The sequence below is a fragment of the Marmota monax genome, unplaced genomic scaffold (assembly GCF_021218885.2).
Source record: "Marmota monax isolate L192 unplaced genomic scaffold, Marmota_monax_Labrador192_F-V1.1 WCK01_AAM20220418_F8-fsc00030, whole genome shotgun sequence".
NCBI lineage: Eukaryota > Metazoa > Chordata > Mammalia > Rodentia > Sciuridae > Marmota > Marmota monax.
This window is the reverse complement of record NW_026691988.1, coordinates 16,713,920-16,737,378: the sequence shown is the minus strand read 5'-3', so window position 1 is coordinate 16,737,378 and position 23,459 is coordinate 16,713,920. Positions and strand designations below refer to the sequence as shown.

The 23,459-nt window shown below is 35.5% G+C and overlaps 1 protein-coding gene and 1 long non-coding RNA gene across 4 annotated transcripts in view; one reads left to right on the top strand and one right to left on the bottom strand.

Annotated features, from left to right (window-relative positions):
- Grm1 (glutamate metabotropic receptor 1) overlaps positions 1-23,459 on the bottom strand; it is a 386,960-nt gene that overhangs the window by 228,756 nt on the left and 134,745 nt on the right. The gene's annotated exons all lie outside the window — the stretch shown is intronic.
- LOC124095592 (uncharacterized) lies at positions 17,983-23,105 on the top strand. The gene is made up of 3 exons (XR_006852529.2): positions 17,983-18,224; positions 18,612-18,668; positions 22,722-23,105. It is a non-coding gene; the product is annotated as an uncharacterized LOC124095592 (long non-coding RNA).

The following is a 23,459-nucleotide window of genomic DNA, read 5'->3' as shown; positions in this document are numbered from 1 at the left end:
CATAAAGAACATATTTTTAATTGATAAACAAAAGCTTGGTAGTGGTAGCAGAGATCAGCAGCTGTCCCTCTCTTTAATTTTTGCTACACTTCTACCAGAAAGATGCATCTTATTATAGCAACACATTTGTCCCTAAAATCTGCAGTTGGAAGCCCTTGTCAGGAGAAAGATGACCTCTTTGCCCCACTGGGCCAGCCAGACCAGTCTATGCAGGAAAGAAAGAAACATTAATTATCAGGTACATCAAACAGAAGTTTTCAAACATCAAATCCAAAATTGTAATAACTAGCAAAATAAATAAATTTGAGGCGGAGAGACATGCATATCTCACAGACACATACAATCACACAGATTTGTCCCTTGGTATCTGGAGGCAATTGGTTCTAGGACCCCTGGTGGCAATCAAAATCTGAGGATAGTCAAGTCTCTTATGTAAAATAGCATAGTGTTTCACATCCTCCTGAATACTTTAAAATATCTCTAGATTACTTATAATAGCTAACACAATTTAAATGCTGTGTAAATAGTTGTTATACTGTATTGTTTAAGAAATAATGACAAGAAAAGAGTCTATACATGTTCAGTACAGACATCACCTTTTTTAAAAAAAAAATATTTTGTTCAAGGTTGATTCAATCTGCTGATGTGGAACCTGCAGATACAGAGGGCCACAGCTTTCTCTGTGTGTTTATAATATATAGAGAGATATAATATATATATATATATCAGAGTTTAGATGAAAGATAAAATAATATTAGAGCTACTGAAGTTTGCAATAATAAGATGAATCAGTTCCAGGACCTTCTTTTAAACCCACCCCTTCCTATCTCCTTCTTAGAAAAGTAGATGTGCTCAAACTCTTATCACCAATATCCAGCCATTTTTACAACACTGCTTCATACAGATTCCATTACTCCCTCAGAATCTGAATCAGAGAGTTATTCCATGCATTCAAACATTAATGCTAGCCTTCATTTTTCACATGGATCATCACATTCTTATTCTGTCCCGCACGTCTCTTAACTTCTGTTCCATATTTCTTGTCTCTTTATCCTCTGTGCTACATTCTGGGTAATTTACACAAATATATCTCACTGTAAATCTCCTCCCCTATCTCATGTACTAAATAAGCATGTCATGAATTTTAGTTTTAGTTTCTTCATTGGCACAAGTTATATTTTGTTTTCGTTCAAATCTGCAAGGTAGTTTGCTCTTGTCTTGTTGTTTGTGACTCTTATCCTCTTTTTTTCCTTGCCTTTTTAATCATTTTAAGAGTACAGTGATTATTACAGGTCCTCTTTGTATATGCTCTGTCATCTCAAGTTCCAAGAGAGCTATTCCTCCTAAATATGTGCTAGATGACTTCCTAAGGTGTGATATTTCCTTGTGTGCTATTTTTTTCTCATTAGCTCATTTTTAGTGGGATGTTTTTCATTTAAGAACTCCATGCACCCTGGTTTGATTGTTACATAATTGTTTCATCTTTGCTTTTTCAATCCTCCCAGTGTTTACTGGTTCAAAATATTTTAGAATTAAAATCTTGGCTTGAGAATTCTAACAACACATTTGTAAAATCACTTCGCTCTTTTAATCCATTTGTGGCACTAGCCCAGGACTTCAAAATCCTCACTGAAATCGTTTATCTCAGCAGATTATGGTGGAGTAAATTTCTTTACTGTTTCTGACTCCCCTGGCCTCCAATCCTAGAGCTGCCAAAGCAAAACACTCCAACTTGCCATTGTGGCTTTAAATTCCTCTTCCATTCTAGCATCCAGGGATTGCCCCTCCTTTATATGTCATTCAGAATTTGTATTAGTTAAAATGTATCAATAATTTCTAAGTTTCATTAGCAGAATAATAATTTACTATACATTTGTGGAACATAAATATCTAGAGAAGTTTTTCACAGTAAAATATAACCTTAGTGGAAAGAGTCAAAACATTGCTTCTGCAGAGAATGCAGCAGAATCATGGAGTATAACATCAGAACACTTGGGTTGAAATCCCAACTCTTCTATGAACCATAACATGGATATCAAACCTCATATCTAACTGCAGATCAGTTTGTCTTTAATAAAATAAGGTGAACAGAATAATTTGAGTCATATAAAAACCTTTAACATGTGCAGTATAATGATAACGATAGAAAAGCATGTTTTATTCTAGTTGGGAGCCTGAGAGTAGCAAACGTAGTGCCAATACCTCACGTCAACAGGCCAGGATGTTTGTGGGAAGCATTCAGGTGGAAGAATAGTTCAGCAACAAGAGAGTTTAAAAAGTCACCTCACACACTGCAGTAAGCACATACTTACATGAAAATCAGGATAAGAAGTTTTACAGGAGCATGGGCAGATGGGGAAGCAGCAGGATGTCCTAGTGCCTCAATCCAGAGCTGTGAGTGGCTCAAAAAACTAGTGGGAATCCCACAAAGATTAGAAAGCAGGCCAGGTCACTGAGGAAAACTGTCTGCTTGCATAGGAACCAGATCAAGGATCTTAAGGTTTAAGAGACATAAAAAGTTAATGGAAAAGTTTCTTCAATTAAGTAAAACAGAAAAGGCAATAAGAAAATTATTGGAGGGGGGCAGATTTCAACAATTAAGAAACAAGGGCTGTGGAATTGTAATTGTACTGAATCTACGATGATTCCCCTTATGCTCATTTATGTCTTAACCTCAACACCCATAACATTATTGTGCTTGCTTTTATCAGCTTGAGTCTCCATTACTACATTACGGTTTTATAAAGGACAGAAACAGTTTCTCCATCCCCAGCTCTTGGAACAGTGGCCTGGGGTAGATTACATTTTCAACAACTAAATGTTCAGTGCACAAATAGTGATTAAGACAAAGGCAAGGTAGAGGAGGCAAGTGGAATGCTGAACATAACTCAGACTTGTGCAAACCAGCAGAGTATCTTGGTAACTTGGAACTGGCAGATGTACAAAGCCACTCCCCTTGAGAGAGCAGAGGAGGCCCCTGGACAGTGGAGGAAAGCAGGGGAGTGAGTGCAGCAGAGGGGGCAAACTCAGCCAACCCATACTAGTCTGTTGATTCCTGAGGAAAGTAAAGCAAAAGGACTAAAAATGAGACCTCAAAGAAAGTCTCGTAGAACAACTAATATGGTTTTGAGAAAAGTGAAATATGCCTGATTGAGTTATTTTGGTAATAGAATGGCAGATTATGTGAAGAACTAATATAATTTAATTAAACACTAGTGCAGCTTCTGATTACTCACCACAGGTACCTATCAGCCAGGCCAAGTGCTTAATGATACTCCAAATGCAAGGAATATATGCATTCATATTTATTAATTAAATAATGAATAAAATTATAAGAAGATTATTTATGTTTATATGTACTATATAGTATATCTGTATATAACATACATGTAAATTTGTCTTGAAGATGTCACAAATATGTGTGTGTTTTTCAGAAAACTAGTTTCTTATGAGAAATTAGGGCAAGAGTAAAATCTCACAGAACTTATTTGGAACAAAGACCCTCCCCTAGCATTCATTTCCTTCCCTTTTTTTTTCTTTTTTTAAATAACAGGAACCCCATACTGTAACAAGACATGTAGCTACTCAGTCTTTATAGCTAGGCACTAGCATGCAGAAACTAAAAGCCTATCCCTCCCCCCCAAAAAAAAAACATGAAAAGAAATGATATACACCATTGCTATATAATTTTTCAAAAGGAAAAGCTACAGTTGTTTTCCCTCTCCTTGCCAACCAAGAAATGGAAATGTGTGGGCTATCACCTTGGACAGAGAAAACATGCCACAGGTTCAGTTAGCATAGACCAACTCTCAGCCTCAGCCTGAATGATCTTATGGGGCACAATCACCCAGCCAGCTTTGGGCCACTCACCTCTGGACTGTTAAGTGAGAGAGAATCAAGATTCTGTCTTATTTAAATCATGGGATTTAGAGACCTGCTAATAAATTAGCTTAACCTCAACCTTAAGTATTTAAATGACTGAATTAAACAAATATTCTACAACTACTCATTCTTTCAAGGTTCTCCTATGAGGTTTCACACCAATCTATGATTTAGGTTTGTTATCAGTGATATGCCATAGTTTTGTTAACAATGGCTTGAAGTGATTTCTAAACACTTGTAAATGAGAATAAATAAGTTGATGGTGGAACACAAGAATTTGGTTTATTTATAAAGCCACTTGGATGATTCTGTTTCAAGTGCAGAATTAATAGTGATAAGATTGAATTGGGTATGTTGAGAGTGAACCCTAGAGGTGCCAATACTTTATAGCTAACACTAATATATGATAAACCAAGTAAAAAGGAGGAAGTTGAATGCTATTATGAACTCCTTTAAATGATCAAGAGTAGCGTGGCTTCTTCATATTAAGAAAAATACAGGAATAGACAAGAGTTTCCAACTACCAGAGTGGTGGTTTTCAACAGGTCAAGCAGAATTACCTATGGAGCTTTTAAAAGTGCAAGCATATGTCCTTACTCTGATCTGTTACATTAGTGTATCTGGAAGTTGAGTCTTTAAAAAAAATATGAAAAGAGATTCTAACTCACATAGATAAACAATAAGCTTGGTGTTATCCAATTAAGAAGTAGAATCTGGAGAAATTTTCAAGTGAGTATTTGTGGTTTCATTTTCTTTTTCTTATGTGGAAACAAGACAGCAAGTGACCACATGACTAAAAAGAGTTTCTGGTTTTAGGGAATAAAAAAAATTAAAATGGATGTCTAATTATGTAACTCATTTATGGATTTGCCAGGAGGCAGAGACTAAACTGATGTCCCCAGGTCAATAAGCAAACAGTGACTCAGTATTTGCTATATATGTTTAGTTTTGTGAGGAACTTAAAAAATACATTATTTGATTCATGAAATCATCTTATTACTTGATAACTACACCTCTTTGCATAAACAGAATATAAAAGTGTCTAAGTTACTGAGGGGGGACAGGGAGAATAAACAATTCTAATGCTAAGGGTTGAGTACTACTCCTGGGAGTCTTCACGGAAAGCCGCCTCGGCTCTGATTGCTAGGGCAGGGAGAACGCTTCAGAAAGGGAAATGCCGTGGCGCACAGAGAAAGAGAGAGAGAGCGATCTGCTATCCTCTCCAAAATGAAAAGAAATGATTGTGGCGAGCGACTAGGAAAGATCTCAAATGCTAGTCCACGGTGTCTGGACTTTATCCTATAAACAAGAGGAAATCAATGTCATTTGTGTCTTGAACTGATGTGGACAAAGCTGCATTTTTGGAGAGATCGATTCAACAGTGGGGTGCAGAAAGTCTTTGAAAGAGATGTGTGGAATAAGAACACCAGAGGAAGGCTGTTTCAGTCATCCCAGTGGTATTGCGACCACAGGGGTTTGTGAGATTTCTGTTAATTCTATGACCTATGCTAAGTCTAAGAAAAAATCGAATCCCTTTTTGAAACACTTGGAAAGATTGTGATAATTATGCAGAGAGTTAAACAGGATGGACTTTAACTTCATTAAGAAGGCGCTCTGCATAAGACCAAAGACGTGCTTTTCACCAACTGAATATTCCGTTCTGTAGAGTTTTTTTTTAACACTAAAATAAGAACATAAATAACAAGTAAACAGCTGTCCTAGTAGACCTCAAGTGCTGCCACATTTGCTTGGCTGTATTTACTAACCACAGAAAATAATTAAAAAAAAAAAAAAACTTAGTCTTGTTTTATTTTGTTGTTTGTTAAAAAGCAAAACATCTAATCATGTATACTTTTGTGCCTACTTATTGCTGGTATTTTCTTGCCTCTTTGTATTTGGAAATATAAATCATATTTCAATAAATTAACCCCTGGAACAAAAGAACTTTAGTTTTTGTTTTTGTTGTCCATGAAACATGTCCCTGCCTCCCAGGTACTTGGTGCATTACAGCATACAATGGTTCTTTTGAAAGACTGTGGATTTTGCCCTGGACAGATTAATAAAATCCCAAGACCTGAAAGTGACAGCTTCACAGAGGCATAGCACACACATACATACGGGGAAAATAACAGAAAAGCAGATGCCAATTCTAGTTGATTAAAGACTTCCTGGTGTGTTATGAGTTAAGATTCTTCATTTGGAAAAATAAAATGTCTTCTATCCCTAACAAATAAATAAATATTCCTGAGGTAGAGTCTTGATTTATGTTACATTTTTTCTTTATTCAGAAGTTAAGCAGATATTATGCACATAGTTTATTATAGTTAGTTGATTAATATATTCTAGCTCTGCAAACATTGGAAAAATTAAATCACAAAGGAGATTACTTGTGTAAAAGCTACCACATTCAGAGTTAGTTTCAAGACTTCTATATTCTAAATAATCAGTAATATGGCATAGAAAAAAAATTAGCAGGATCATGATTAATATTCATGATTAATATTTCTCCTTGCAGGCAAATAGCAATATTACATTTCTTCTCTTTAAACTCAATGTGGTAATGTGAGTTTTTTGAACTAATGAAATGTGAATATAATTGACAACTGTAATTTCTGGGCAGCAGCCTTTAAAGTTCCCTTCCTTCTGCCATGATACCCAATAACATTCTAAACAGCAAGCATCCCTCTGTTATTCCTGAGTGAGAACAATGTAATATAACCTGTATAACCCAATATGCACACAGTGTGAACAGTACATAAACTTTTATGCATTTAAACTACTATGATTTTGTGTTTCTTACTAGAGAATAATCTAGAACATTTTGATTGACATGGATATTTTGTACAAGAAAATGAGTCAGCTATAACAAAAATAAATAAATAAATATAAGCTATGCTATGCAATATTGGCTTAGCAACTAAGCAATAGGTAGGTAAAAAACTGCTATCAATTAAGCAAAGGAGAAACATCTGATAAAACTGCCACCTGTAATTTATTGGTTGGCAGATCATGTACCCAATAAAGTCCAAAGTCTCAGAAAAGAGGTTATAGAAATAGTAGTTATGGCATGTGTAAGTAGCTATTGACTGCATTTTATTAGGAAAACAATTGACTGGCTTGCAATCAAAACTAAAAAAAAATGAAAATTAAATTAAGAGTTCCTGAATTCAGAAAAACAGAGAAGAGGAAATTTCTTCCCAACCTAAAAAGCAAAAGATAAAATTCATAGTCTTTGAGCAACAAAGGCTAAGTAAAACTCAGTCTTATAGACAAGGATCAAATTAAGGACAGGGCTATAGCACTAGTACAACTTTATAAATAGATTAAAATGTCTTAGAGTGAAAGCTAACTAAAGATGTGCATCCCAGAAAATGAACTTAATGATGTTGCTCTACTCTAAGTCCAATTGGCTCAAAGTATGTACAATAAAACAGAATTGAGAGCTGTGTGGATGAGAAAGTAAAGAATACAGCTGTCTTAAGAATTATGTTCTATAAAGAACTATGAGTGGAAATGCTAACACAATATGCTGATTCGAATCAAGTAGATAAGACAACCATGAAGTATGCACTGAGTTTTGCTGTCATTATAAATCACCAGTGTGAAAAAAAAGAATGCCATTGATCTAGGCCTATATCAACCCTTGACTGCCACAAATCTGTAAGCAGAAAGTAGGCCTAGAAAACTACTTGGGCCTAAAAAGAGTCATGTTTCCCAATACCAATTGTTTTAGATGTGCCTACAAATGATAATATAAAAGAAAGAATCCCCAGAGAGCCACAAAGGACAAGGGAGCTCTTCCCAGGTAGCGGAACCAGGGTCTCTTCAGTAGGGAGCTCTTATAATCTTGGCTCTATGAGATAGTAGAATCACTCAAATTAGGCTGGCAACTGCCATATGTCTTATATTATTCCCTTTCCAAGTTGGAATGTTTATTGACGTTATTTTATTCTACTTTGGCCAGTGTGTGTTGAACCATGAGAGGAAGTTAACTTATATTTTTAATTCATATGTCTGAGGTCGCAAAGATCACATTCAGACTTGATGATGTTACTGTTTATCGTCTACTGTCATGGTTTAGGAGATTCATTAACTCCTTTGGAAAGAGGTGAATGTATTGTACACTTGGGAATAAAAATAAACTGACCATTTTTTGACCAATATTACATGTTTGTCATTAAGACTTTTTAGAGAACGAATATTTCTGACTACTTCTTTCAGATGTATAGTAGTATTACACTTCCCTCTCATAAGATGAAGTTTATTAAGTGAAATAGAAGTGAAAGCTCTATAGTCTCTTCAAGGTGAAAGTTTTTAAGGAAAGCATTTTAATTAATCTATTCCTTTCCTGTTTCCCTATTAACCAGTGAGTATGAGGTCTTCATCAAGCCACGATCCCACATGAAGACAACATGAAGTAAAAACCCCTCAAATCTGCTGGGTGCAGTGGAGCATGCCTGTCATCCCAGTAGCTCAGGAAGCTTAGGCAGAAGGCTCATGGGTTCAAAGCCAGCCTCAGCAACAGTGAGGTACTAAGCAACTCAGTGAGACCCTATGTCTAAATAAAATACAAAATAGGGTTGAGGATGTGGCTCAGTGGTTGAATGCCCCTGAATTCTTAACCCAGTACCCTCCCCCAAAGAAAAAGAAAAGAAAACACAAACTCCAAATGATATAATTATGAGAAATAAATAAATATTCATTTTAAGCCACTCAGGTATTAGGGTGTTTGTTATTGTAGTATAACATAATCTATCTGATTGAGAGGCACAGCTACAAGAAATCAGTGTTTCCACAGGACTCAATAAATGTTTGATTAATGGAACTGAATTCATATAGGCATTTTAGCATTAAGTAACAAAATTAAGTCAAGGAGAATGCAATTTAGTAGATTCTCACAGCGTTCAAAGAGTCCCAATTCAGACAATCCACACAAAGGTAACTAAAAAATAGAAAAGAGCTGCCTGCCCATACTTGACCAGAGGATTTCTCAATATTGTAAACAATAAAGCAAGAGTGTCTCAAAAAGCAATGAATTTTCCATCAAGAGAAACTAGAATGAATATATTTGGAAAGTTGAAGGGAGAGTTTTACTTAGGACAGGAAGTTGGATGAAATGACCTTCACATTTTCCTCTGATTGAAGGATTCTGTGATCATGATTATTTCTCCTTCTGTCTCTTTCAAACCAATTTAAAACAAGATAGGTAGAAGCCAAGTGCCCAGGCTGAACTCAAGATTTATGACAATCCTGTTAAACCTTTTTTTTTTTTATGATCTGTCAAGTGCTTTTATATGACCGAGGTGACCCATTTTAATATTGAATTCCTGGCTAAATCCAGCAATGTTCCAGGTCCTACATTTACAATGCTTCAGGGTTCTCAGTGGGGAGGAGACCTATTTAATTGCCCACTCCAACTGTGATTTACCAACTAAATGGCCTGATTATTGCTGTACTTCTTCAGATATATCTTCCCATTTTCAACTCTACAACTGTGTCCCTATCCCTACAGAAACTGCAAAACAAACTTATAATAATGTATTCAGGCCATAAGCAAATGAAAGAAGCCATACAAACTGGAACCTTCAATATCAGGAGTCAGACTAAGGAGGGAAAAGTATTGGAATTAGACAAGATTACACCATGAGGGTCACAAAGTCTCTACAGGAAGGCAAAATGGAGAGTTTCAAGATCATAACACAAGGCTTGGAGAAGAGATGTACAGATGATCTAGTTTAGACTTCTATATTATAGGTAGAAACTAAAATTCAGGGCTTTATTTAAGGACATTGAGCTCCCAACTCCTAGTGGTTGATTCCAAAACCAACCACTACCAATTTTACTGTGTCACCTGCTAATATTTATATATACTCTCCATCTGTCACTTCATTTGACCCTCAACATAACCCAAAGAACAAGAAAAAAAAGGATAGAAAATGGTGATCTCAAAAGCTCCATCTTCCCCTTCTTATATGATAAGAGTTCCGAGTTATAACCTTGGCCAACTGCAGGGACAAATTTCTCAATCTCTCATAGAGCTAAATGTGATGTTTCAACAACATTCTTGTCAGTGGTATGTGAGAAGTGATGGGTCTATAGAACTTCCGTATCCTTCTCTTATAAGAAGAGATCTCCATTTTTCTCCTTTCTCAATGACTGAAACACAGATGATATAGTTAAGTCATCTTGAATCCTAATGATGAGACCCATAACACAGGGGATGATGGAAAACAAATTAGAAGGAACCTGAATCTATAAAGGGCCTCAGGAAATAGAACTGCCCTACCAGCTCTGAACTGCCCACATACAGATCATTAAGGATTTGTTTCTATTTCTTATTTCTATCATAGTAATCAAACTTATATCCCAATGAATATGGCAATCAGATTCTATTACTAATTTTACGAGGAAATAATTGAGACCCAGTTTGCATAGGATACTTACTTTTTTGGCTAGTGCCTCTCTCCAAAGAAAGGATTCAAGTGGAATGACTTACAGAGTTTAATCCTCAGCATGTTTGGCTTGTTTCTTGTAAATTACCAAGTCTCATTCTGCTCCAGAAAAAACAAATATGCAGATCTGCAATGCTAGTAATGATACTTCCCTTAAATAACCTAAGAAGGCTTTATGACAATAGATCTTACATAAATAATCCAAAAGTTTACGGCACATTTATATAGAGTTTGCCAAATATATTAAAGAGCATCAGGAAGGGGCAAGCAATTGTTGCCCTAGAATTTTGCCTGTTTTAATATGACATGCAAGTGAATGATCTTTTAAAATATATTTTCTATTCAGATAATGCTGCATGAACAGCTGTAACCAACTTAGGGGGAACCGAGGGATGAAATTAGCTAATTTCTTGCAATCAAGACAAATTCAAATGAGGAAAAGTTTCATCCACCTGTCATTTGGAAATTCTACGAAGGAGAACTCTAGGAGAATTTTTCAGGGAGAAACAATCTGGTAGAGGAGAAGGCACTCTAGTAATCAAGCTTCTTGTCTTTTCTGCTCATTAATTAATCAGTTTACAAACCCTATATTGTAAAACTTTGTGGTTTACCATAAAAGAAATTTTTAAGGCATCTTCTATAAAATCTGGGTGAAAAGTTTGGAGTTTACAATAGCAAAACAGATCCATAATTTTCATGTTATACCCAATCAATTTGCTTTATTTTCAATATGATACATTGAAATAAAATACATTGTGGAGGGGCTTGGGTTGTGGCTCAGTGGTGGAGCACTTGCCTAACATGTATGAGGTCCTGGGTTTGATCCTCAGTGCCGCATATAAATACATAAAAAAATAAAAAATAAATATTCGTCTACAACTAAAATACACACACACACACACACACACAGTATGGAACTGCTTGACATAACCATTCTCAATTATTTTTTGATGACTAAAACAACTACTCCTTCTTCATCACTTTTCATTTTTAATAATCACTCTGCTTCATTTATATCCCTGAAAATCTACTACCATGTGTTCCAAGAATAATCTTTCATATTGTCTAACTATATTGTCTTCCTGCTCTTATTTAATTAATAACTCTTTCTGAAAAATGATTGTATATTTTGAATTTCATTGTCAACCACCCTGACCCCAGATATATCCCCCTCTTCCCCTCACCTCTTACTGGATTCAGCATTTAGTTCTCAGCCTATTTGACAAAAGAGAAAAATGGCAAAACTACTCTATTTGTTGGTGGTTTTGGAGAATTGAGAAAAGGACAGCTTCATCTATAATGACATTTTGAATCAACCTATAAATTTCTAATATTTTCCCATAATTCAGGTATTTTTGTTGGTTGGTTGGTACAGGGAATTGAACCCAGGGGTGCTTAACCACTGAGCCACATGTCCAGCCCCTTTGTATATTTTCTTAGAGGTAGGGTCTCATTGAATTGCTTAGGGCCTCCCTAAGTTGGTGAGGCTGACTTCGAACTTGTGAAACTCCTAACTGAGCCTCCTGAGCCACTAGGATTATAGGTGTGTGACATCACACCCATCCCATAATTCAGTTCTTTCCTGAAAGTTTTCCTTCCAAAATGATTTAACAAAAATATATTAAGTGGCTATTGTATACCCAGTGCTGTAGATAGACTATGAATACAATACAACAGCCATTATGGCAGAGTGAATTTACCTTTAACACAACCATGAATTATACATCTCCTTTTTCCATTTTCTTTTCTCACTTGAAATCTGGAAATTATTTTGGGTTTTCTTTTTAACCTTGAATTTATTCATATGTTAGGATAACAAGAAGACATTTTGTTGAGTGAACTAAGGTTATAGCAAAGACTTCATTACTCAGTGCCTACCTACCACACTTCATTTCTCACCATAACTCTTTGGAAAGCTTGTGGATTTTTGTTTTGGGGTTGTGTGTGTGTGTGTTGTCTTAAGAGGTGGAAAATTATGCGTGAACACTTCAAGTTTCCTAGCCTCTTTCTGAGCTCATTCTGTATTCATTGCAATCTCTTGCTGAAATGCATTTGTCATCCATGTGCACCACACATCTATTTGTGTACCTGAGGTGTGGTACTGCAAATTATCCATGGTAGATGGGCAGTGAAAACAGTGCTGTCCCTTTCTTGGCTTACGTGCTTCTCAACAGATATTTCATTATAGTTTTACATTTCATAACCCTGGGGTACTTAAGTGTAAGATTTGCTACAGTTTCTGTATGGCTTATTTACCACCAAAACACACATTGAGACTTTGTCCCAATGTAACAAGTATTGAGAGTGGGTCCTGTAAGAGCAATTGGAGGTCTTGCAAATCTGCCCTTGTGAAGGGATAAAAGCCTTTCTTGAGATATTTGGTCAGTTCTCTCAAGACTAGATTATTTGTTGCAGGAATGAATTAATTCCCAAGAGAGCAGGTTCTTATTAAACAGGACTGCAACCTCTCCTCATCTCCCTCACACACATCCTTCTGAACACAATGATACAATGAAGCATGAAGTCCTCACCAGAAGTCAGGCAGATAACTAGCACAATATTCTTGGACTTTTAGATGTGAGTCAAAATAAATTTCTTTTCCTAATAAATTATCCAGCCTCATGTATTTTGTATTAGCAACAAAAATGGATTAATACGGGCAATTGGTACCAAGAAGCGGAGTGTTGCTATAATCACACATGAAAATATGGAATCAGCTTTAGAACTGTGTAATAGGCAGAGGTTGGAAGAATTTGGAAAAAAAAACAAGCTACAAAAAGCTTAGTATGTTGTAAAGGAAGCATTTAAGGATGATTAGGGAAAGAGCTAAGAAGACAAAAAAAAAACTAGGGGAATCATGAAACTTCTTAGAGATTGGTTATGTAGTCATGATCAGAAAACTGATACAAATACTTATAGTAAAGGCCATGTTCATGGAGTCTCAGATAGAAATGAATAAATCTTATTGGAATCTGGAGTAGTGGCTATCCTTGCTATGAAGTAGAAAAAAATTGGTGTGTGTTGTGTCTGTGCTCCAGGGCTTTATGGAAGATAGAACTTAAGCATGATAAACTAGGATTTCACACAGAAGAAATTTCTGAACAGCCAAGCACTTAGGCAGCTCTGTGATTATTTTTAATCACTTACACTAAAATAAGAGAGGAAAGAAATGATTTAAACATACAATTTATAAATAAAAGAAAAGCAGAGCACAAGGATTTGAAAAATTCACAGCTCGGCCATATAGATAAAGGGTGTGCTGGAGTGCAGCCCAGTAACAGGTTGCTAAAGAAATTAGCATGAACAGAAGGCAGCCAGGTGTTAATAGGCAAAACAATTGGGGGGAAATGCTCCAAGGGCACTTTGGAGACCCTGGGGATTGCCCCTCTCTTTACAGGCCCAAAGCTGTAGGAGCACAGAATGGTGTTGGGAAACAGGCCTGGGCTACTGCTGTCCAAGGTCAACTCAGCACTGTGCTCCCCACACCCTAGTGCAGGACTCATCCACCTCAGATATAGCTCAAGGGGCCTCAGGTATTGCTTCACCTGCCAGTTTTGCGAATACAAGCGTGGGAGCGTCCATGTGCTTTACTGACAATGTTGTAGAAATGAAGAATTCAAGTGCCGTCGAGGCATGGTGGCCTCCAACCAGTTTTCAGAGGATGTTGCAAAAACCTGGAGGCCCAGGCAAAATTCACCACAAGGGTAGAATTATTCTAGGGAATTATTTATAGGGCAACAAATGGTTTGTGGAGCCTGGGGAGCAGGACTCTCCCAGAACAGCAGCTGGTAGCATGCAGTGCCCCCCTGGAAAAACCACAGGCACTAGTCAGCAACTCCAGCCCAAGAGAGCAGCCATGTGGACTGAACCCAGCAAAGCTGTGGGGACCCGACACCTTCCCCAGTATGTCCAGGAAAAAGCACACAGAGTAAAAGATTATTCTCCCAGCTCCAAGATGTCTGACATACTGGGTTTGGTACTCACTTTGGGCTAGTTACTTCTTTCTTCTGTCCAATTTCTCCCTTTTGAAATAGGAATGACTGACTACCTATCCCCGTCCCACCAGTATATATGTTAGAAGTTGATAACTTGTTTTTTTTTTTACTTTATAAATTATAGCTAGAAGGAATTTGCCATGAGTTTCAGGTGAGACATTTGGAATTTGGATTTTTGAGTTGACATTGGAACAAATTAAGATTTGGGGATGGAATAATGGTATTTTGTTTGTAAGGACATAAATTTTAGGGGTCCAGAAATGAAATGTTATGGTTTTAATAAATGTTATGGTTTTAATCAAATAGGGTTTGATTTGATCCTATCAAACTCATGTTGAGGCTTGGTCTCCAATGTAACAATACTGAAAGGTAGATGGGCTTGTAAGAGGTGTTTGGGATCTTGAGGGATTTGCCCTCATTAATGCTTTTCTCAAGGACTGGTTTAGTTCTCTTCAGACTGGATTAGTTCTTTTGCAAGCAGTTTGTTAAAAATAAAGTAAGTCTGGCACCCCACCTTGGTCCTTGTTCTCTTTCAGATATGTGCTCCTTCTGCACATACCCACTTCCCTTTCATCTTCTCCAACATAATATAACTATGCAGATATGGAGCAGATATGCTCTTGGACTTCAAGAACATGAGCTAAGATGAATTCCCTTTCTCTCTACATTACCCAGCCTCAGGCATTTCGTTACAGCAACACAAAATGGAACAGGACAAAGTTGTTCCTAGTTAGATTAAGATATCTTTGCCAGTATACCTAACAACAATGGTGTCTTTTTAAAATAGTCATTGAAAGTGAGTTCTTATTCAAGATTCAATTTTGTTTTAGGTCACATATTAGAGAACACTTTTTAAAGATCATTTCAAACCCAAAGTACAATGTGTTAAAAGAACAATTGTGGAAAGAGTAAACAAAGAGAAGCTAATAAAAGTCTTATGAAGAAACCAATTTTAATAAAGTTTGAGTTCATGACATTTGGATGCTACAGTCCATTTTGATTAAAAAGTGAAAAATGCAATTTATGAAAATTTCTAAACCTATTTAAGACAGTAACAGAAGAGATACTTAGTTCTTCTTCAGATAGAATAGGTAGCAAGAAATTCATCAGCTTTCACCCCCACATAGTGCAAACTATTTCACATTTATCCCGTCAGCAACCCTAAGATCTAATTTGCCTTATGTGTAAAGGACATATATATATTCCTCTGCTTTTAAAAGAAATAGTCCTCTGAAGTATAACCCCATAATGTAAGAATCAATGGAAATTGCTTTTCTCTCTTACATCAGAGGCAGAAATAAAATAAAGTTTATTACCTTTTATAATCAATGAAAATAAATCAATGCTTTGTTGGAAAATCTATCTGGTGCCTAACAGAAGCAGCACAAAATAACAAACTTTGGTATGATTGGATCCTATGATGATAAAATATGTAATATAAATATAATTTAAAAATTAAGATATGACAGAAAAATGTAAATAACCTTTTATGGGGATTTTTCAAAACTATTTAGAAGGTAAAGGAATAGGAACAGGTACAGGAATAAAGAACAGGAAAGTTGAGGGTAATTCTGGCTATGCTTCTGACTCTACAGCTTAATCACTGAGCTCTCTGCAACATTCTGTCATGCAAATGAATGAGCAGAGTTACTTCATTGACACTCTACTTATACCAGTCCATTTCTTTCCCACAGGCATAGCTGGGGTCATAAAATCATCTCTCAGCAAGTCCAGTCAAGACTTGTCTTGTCCAGGACATCCAATGTATTTCAGGGAGCAGGTAGGAAATTAGTCTTGCCCTCTTCAGTCCAGATTCACTCTAAAGTACTGAGAACACACATGCACATGAGAGTGTGGGTTGCATTTTCTTCAATAGATCTATCCTCTCATTTAGCACATTGAGATTCTCCAGTACTTTGTAGTCTGGTGCTCTATTTCATCTCTGGAAACAGATTTCTTCCAGGATGAAGAGCTCACATATATGGGTTCTCACCACTATTTATTTCCCACAGGACCCTCTTTCAAGGCACTAAATTCACTTTCACTCCTATACCACCAGCCCATATTCGAATTCTTCCCTGGGTGGGTTAATGATTTTGAACAGTCCCTTGCTCAGCTTCCCCTCCACAGTGCCAATAGAGGATATGTGTAATGAAACAGCAGAGAAGTTGCTCTAGAGCAAATAGTCCCAATTATGAATATATTCATGCATAGATACTTGGTATAGATACTTGGTATCCAAATGAGCCTTTCAGAATATTTATTTTTAAAATAGTCTAATAATTTTAAGTGGTAATAATTTTTAGAATTATCTTTAAAATATACAAAAAAAGCAGCTGATCAAGGTTAATACATAGTGATAAGTTATGTTGATATGATATGAGAATGACAATTTAACCTGTGGTAATATACCCCAGAAACCTATAATCTCAGTCTCATAACAATAAAACTCTAAGACAAGCTCCAGTTGAACAACATTCTACAAGATACCAGACCACTACTCAGAACTGTTGAGATCAACAAAAGCAGGGGTAGTCTGGAAACTGTCACAGCCAGGAGGAGCCTAAAGACACCTGACAACTACATGTAAAGGGGTGTTCTGAACAGAAAATGGACATACAGTACAAACTAAGAAAACCTGAATAAAAAGACAGAATTCTATTAGCAACAAAGTATCGATTTTTTATTTGTTGATTGTAACAAATGTACCCTAATAGTGTAAGATCATAATAAGGGAAGTTGAGTGCTGGGTGTGTGAGAACCCTCTGTATTGTATTATCTTAGCAATTTTCCACAATCTATTCTAAAAACAGTGAAACTATTTTTTAAAAAAAAATTTATTAAAATAATATGCAAAAAGGAACATTCCATCAGCCTATTATAAGAAATAATCTCTGAAGACCCAAGAAGAGGACTACTTAGGTGAGTGTCTACCAGTCATTTTTCTTGGCTTCAACTCTGCTTTAAAATGCATTTTTCAAAGCAGGGTTAAGAAATAGCCAAGCCAACCTTGCAACAATGAATTTAATAAGAGAAGCAGTGGAGAAAATTCAGTGATGGCAGTGATGCTATGTAAACAATAATAACTAAGGAAAGAAAGGAAATTCCTGTTTGCAAAACATCACTCATAAGATATCCAGCTTAAAATAGTTGCAAATATGTCAATATCAAATATTAGTGTGATATAAACATCACGAAACTTAATGCTAAAAAATTAGAAACATTAAGCCTATTAAGAAATACACACTTTGAACTACAGAGAATATAAAAAACAGCCAAACTTTTAAATACACATTTGATAGTATTCTAGAGAAAAGATATGGCTTCTATTCTTACCCTCCCTCTGAGTTTTGTGTTAGCATCATGTATATCTAAAAAGAACAATTTTTTTTTTTAAAAAAAAGCCATGGAATTCAACTCGTGGAAACTATTTTCAGAACATATCAAGAAGAAAGAGAAAAGAAGAAAAATCTAAAATTTTTAGGATTAAAATGGGACTCAGCCCATTCCATTCCTCTCTAGTCTACTGTGTGAGTTGTCAGAGAAAGTCACTCTGGGAATATGTGTCTGTTCTTGTTACTCCACTGAGTTGAGATTAGGAAATCATATATTGCAACAGCGGTCTAAAGGTCAGACATAGAGGACTCATTTACTTTGCTACTTCCTCTCCTGGTGCTCTGTTAAGAAAATAGCACAGATTTGAAGCCAAATGCTTAATACTTACAGAAGAAAAGAAAGCTCAGACTTAGTCCATGCATAATAGAAGACTAAAACTTAGAGCTAACCGGTAGTGCTTTAATAACAGGCACTGTTAGCACTTAAATTCCACTATCTTCGTTCATGTTGAAGAGCTGTAAAGTGGTAGGTGCTAACCTGATACCGCCTGGTAGAAAGGGTAAGCAACTTACTCAAGGTGTTTTAGCATTGAGAACTAGGGTTAAACTTGGATTAGAATCCCCATATTTCTGACTATTGTGGCTACTAGTTATAATTATTCTGTTAAAATAATTGTTTGATGCAATTTACTGATAATTCAGAGAAATAACCATTCAAAACTTGAATTATCTCTTCTAAGATGTTATTGAATCAATAATTACTTTGATATATAATAGATACAACTTCATTTTTGCTTTGAAAATCTGAAAAAACTATAATATTTAATTTATCTTGAAGGGAAACTTAGTCTTTTTCAAACAATTTTGAACTATTAATTCCAGTTCAAGTGAAATAAACCAAAATTTTAGAGGTCAAAATAACTTATTTCTATATCCCGGTTGTGCAGAGAATATCATGGAGAGACATTCAAATTACAGCTATGCCCTTCAGTCCTTGAATAGAGGTAAGCCTATTGATCTATCAATTCTAAAAAAGCAGTTGTAACATATTATAACTTAAGGTCAGGAAGGCAAATAAATTACCTAAATAATCCTTTCTAGTTCCTAATAGGTGGCTCTATATCTTCTGTTTGATGATTTCCAGTGAGAAAACTCTAACTGATCCACTGTAAAAATCTATTTCATTGTTCAACAGATAATTACAATTGTCATCTTTGTTAAAAATTGATTTTCTCTAAGGTACTTACCTGTATGCATTATTTAATAGTAACCATGAACTGATCATTTAGTAAATGCCAAGCATTATTTTGGGGATCTTAGCAAAGAGCTAAACAAATACTTTACCAATATTATATTTTATCATTTATCACAAAATAACTGTGCATCAAGGTACTATATTTAATACATTTTTATCTCCCTTTACAAGTAAGGAGAGAGTGTTAGAAGTTTTCCCAAAGCCATAATGTTTTTATAAGATATAGGTTTAGATAAATCAAGTGTTAACAGTATCTTTGAGAAATGTGGCCAGTGTGTTTTAAAAATATAATGGAACTCATACCATACTATCTATAGGAAATGCCTTAGGCCCTTCTGATCTTACTAAGAGGACAAGTGTTTAATATCTTATTATTCTTTTTTAAATTTTTTTAGTTATACATGGGAACGATATCTTTATTTTAGTTATTTATTATTTTATGTGGTGCTGGGGATTGAACCCAGTGCCTCACACATGCAAGGCAAGTGCTGTACCCGCAAGCTATAATTCCAGCCCCTATCTTATTATTCTTACCATAGAAATTGTGCACAAAGACTTAAAAACTACAGTGTGTGATTTTTTTAAAAAAAAATTTTCCAAAGAGTCAGAGAGTATTTTCTGAATTTATGAGATAGATTTTGCATTTGTATTTATTTGTATTGTATTGTATTATTTTTACTATTTACCCTTTTGGAGGAAAACCTAGAAAACTAAATTAACTTCAAAGTAAAATATTTTCAAAGAAAAATATCAGGTTTTAATATCCCACTCCTCAAAGTCCTATGGATAGCACAGTAAATCCAACAAAGAAACATTATCATATAGGTGGATCCTTAAAAATGTAACAGATTTTGATGAAGCATTTTAAACAGATGGTTTTAGAGGAAGTAGAGGTTGTGATATTACAAATCTCAGAAAACTTGAGTGACAGTGCCAGAGGGGGTACTGCTGACTTCAATGTTGTCATTGTAAAATTTTCATTCTGATTCCTGCTTTGATCTCATTAAATAATAACTCTGAAAACAAAACAATAAAATGACTAAAAGCCAAATTCAGAAAATGTGAATTACAAATGCAAGTACTGTGGCTCTGTTCATGCTACCTTAATAAAGTCACTTACATCTTAGTGGCATCCTCAAAGGTAGTCCTTGCCCACAGGGATTCTTTCCCTTGTGCCATCCCCTCCCTTTGAGGGCTGGATCTGGTAAATTACTTTAGTGAGGAATTGGGAAAAGGAACAGGATATCATTCATAGAATTATGTTCCAGAAAGCCAATGATTTCCCCAACCTTCTCATCCAGATGTCATGTGAACTGCCCCAAAGAGGAGCCCATGTATCAAGAAACTTATAACCTTATAACCCCAGCAAACAGAAGAAAAAAAGAAAGCCTAAGATACAACAACAGCAAAGAGGGTACAAAGTGAGTGAGTTTGGAAGCAGATACTCCCCAAGTCAACCTCATATGGGAAGATCTTGGATAGACAATCTGTACTCCACAACCTGTTCTTTACAGAGTCAGCCTCAGCAAACACCTTCCTCACAGAATGGCCTGGAGATACAAGTGTCAACATCCCTCATTTAATAACCTAAAGCATAATTAATGAACTCTTTGCTATCCTTTGGAAGTTATAAGCTAGGTGATTTTATAGCACCCACTGTCAATTTTTTTCCAATAGAATACAGCAACCAGAATCAATACATTAACTTTATAATTTTCAATATTATTCAACAAAACATGCAAGCAAGCTACTCTTCTGTACCTCTTTATTGGGACAATTTTTGTAATTCCAGCTCCCTTGCACTTTTAACTAGGTTTGTAATCCCCACAGACATAGCCAACAGTGAATTTTAATAACTATTCAATGTGTTGTATTTGGCGAATAAAGGAAGGAAAAAATATCTATTTCCTTGTAGAAAAGAAAATGCTCAAATAAGAACACTTGAGGTCATGTTTCTTGATTATTGTGTAGTGTTTATAAATCCCTGAAGCTGCATCTATGTTTTGGGGAAAAAATTGCTTGTGGCAATTTCTATGCAAGGTGAAATTACTACTAGGAAAAAACTGTCAAAATTATTAAAATTGAATATTCAGCATACTTTTTTTCAATGTTCAATGTTATTTAAAAGTGTATAGAAACTGAGCTCATCTCTAAGGGATGTCAGATGAAAAGAATTTAAATTCTTCCAAATTTGTGAACATATCTGACTTTGACTAGAACTAGAACTGTTGCTCAGTGTAAGTATCTCAGGGGGTGCAAACTGGGTTTCTTTGGTATAATTGTCAGTCATTTCACAGAATTTACATACAACTCTGTAATAATCTACCAAGGAAAAGAGGTTGCTTATTTTTTCTCTTTGGAGAGGTTAAAGAGGTGATTCTTATTTCACTATTCATCAAAATTAGTTTATCCTCAGAAAGAGATGAGATGTGGTTAGGTTGCCAAGGGTCAAAGATTTTCTAGTGGAAAGAAAATTTCATGCTGAACATGAAATCCTTTTTCGTACATTTTCACCACTGAAACCCAGCTAACCTCTTACTCCAGGGTCAGAGGAAGCAGTATTGCCTTTCTTTTTAAAATCCAGCCCTCACACATGTATTCATGATCTTGTCTCTCTCACCAATTAATCAGAGTTTCTTCACTCTTCAAAAATCCATCTTTTTCTCTCAGAAAGATATGAAATTTTATACATTAAAAAATTAAACTCAAATATCATCAAAGCAATTATAATGACAACACAAATTCTGGTGATATCACAAAATGTATTAAATTATAAACTACTAACCCATCTTCTAAGACTCAAAATTATCTCTTGTTTGCCTCATATGATTTTGAAGTTCTTAGCTCTCTACCAAGTCCCTCTCTCACCTACTGATCTCTCTAGTTTCTCTAACATCTCCACAAAGATCTTCTACACATTGCTTTTCTCAGAGTCAACTAACTACCGGCCCTCTTTTTTGCCTTCTCAAAAGAACAGCCAGCTACAGATGCCCATGCCTAATCTCTGGAACTAGTGAACACACTAAGTTACATGGCAAAGCAGAACTAAGGTGGCAGAATCAAAGCTTCCAATCAGCTAGACCTTAAAGAACTTGTTCTGGATTATCCAAGGGGGCCCACTGGAAATACTAGGGTCATTAATAGTGCTAGAAAGAATCAGAAGACAGAACTATTTTTCAAAAATAAAGATGAAATAAAGATATTCTAAAATCATCAGAGAAATATGAATCAAAACCATAAAATACTATGTCACCATTAAAATGATTATATAAAATGATTATATAATCATTTATTAATGATTAATAAAGATGAAATAAAGATATTCTAAAATCATCAGAGAAATATGAATCAAAACCATAAAATACTATGTCACCATGAAAATGATTATATATGTATATCATAATAAGTGTTGATCAGGATGTGGAGAAATTAAAATGGGGACCTTCATACATTGCTAGTGGGAATGTCAACGAAGCTCTCCTGCCTTTGACAACCAAAGCACTAAATAAAACACATGGACAAACATTGTTAGATATTATATAAACATCACTCTAGGACAAGGATTCCTCAAAACATTAGAAACAAAGAGAAACTAAACCTTATAAAAACTTGATAGCTGAATATTTCCATTTATCCCTCTTGACCTTTGACTCTTTGGCATGTGTTTTTCTTTAATATCTATTATCAAATTCAAAATACTGTTACTATTTTTGCTTACATACTTAATTATCTGTTTAAGACATCAAAAATAAAAAAAAAACTTCTCTAATTACCCATATAAATCTTATTTATGTCTTCAAAGAGTACTGAAAAGAACAGGTGCATTGAAAGAAAGATCTGTGGAAAAAAAAAGAAGAGTGGATCTGGGCATCCAGCAACCTTCAACCCTCCCTCATCCCAGAAAAGAAGCAGTGAAAGAATAAACAAGGAGAGAAATGAACTACAGTGGATGGGGTAGAGAGAGAAGATGGGAGGGGAGGGAGGGGGGATGGTAGAGGATAGGAAAGGTAGCAGAATACAACAGTTACTAATAGGGCATTATGTAAAAATGTGGATGTGTAACGGATGTGATTCTGCAATCTGTATTTGGGGTAAAATTGGGAGTTCATAACCAACTTGAATCTATTGTATGAAGTATGATATGTCAAGAGCTTTATAATGTTTTGAACAACCAATAAAAAAATAAATTAATAAAAAAAAGAGAAGATTAAAAAAAAAAAAAAAGAACAGTTCGCCAGAGAGATATGTGACAATACAGATACTCTAAAACTCCATACTGGAAGTTAGAGACTTATCGGGACATGGAGTTTGGTTATCAGAGCAGAAAATAATGACACAATTCCTTGATTCTGAACCCTGCTCAGGGTGGGGTTACAGGGGAAGAGTAACAATGAGAGAAAGAAAGAGAAGACAAGTACATACGCTCACTTCCTTCACAACAGCTAGAAAGAAAAGAAGACCAAGTTCAAATGTGTCAGGAATAATCCAAGGACAGTGAAGGAGTTCAGGCAATTTCACCCAAATTATAGCCTGTAAGTTG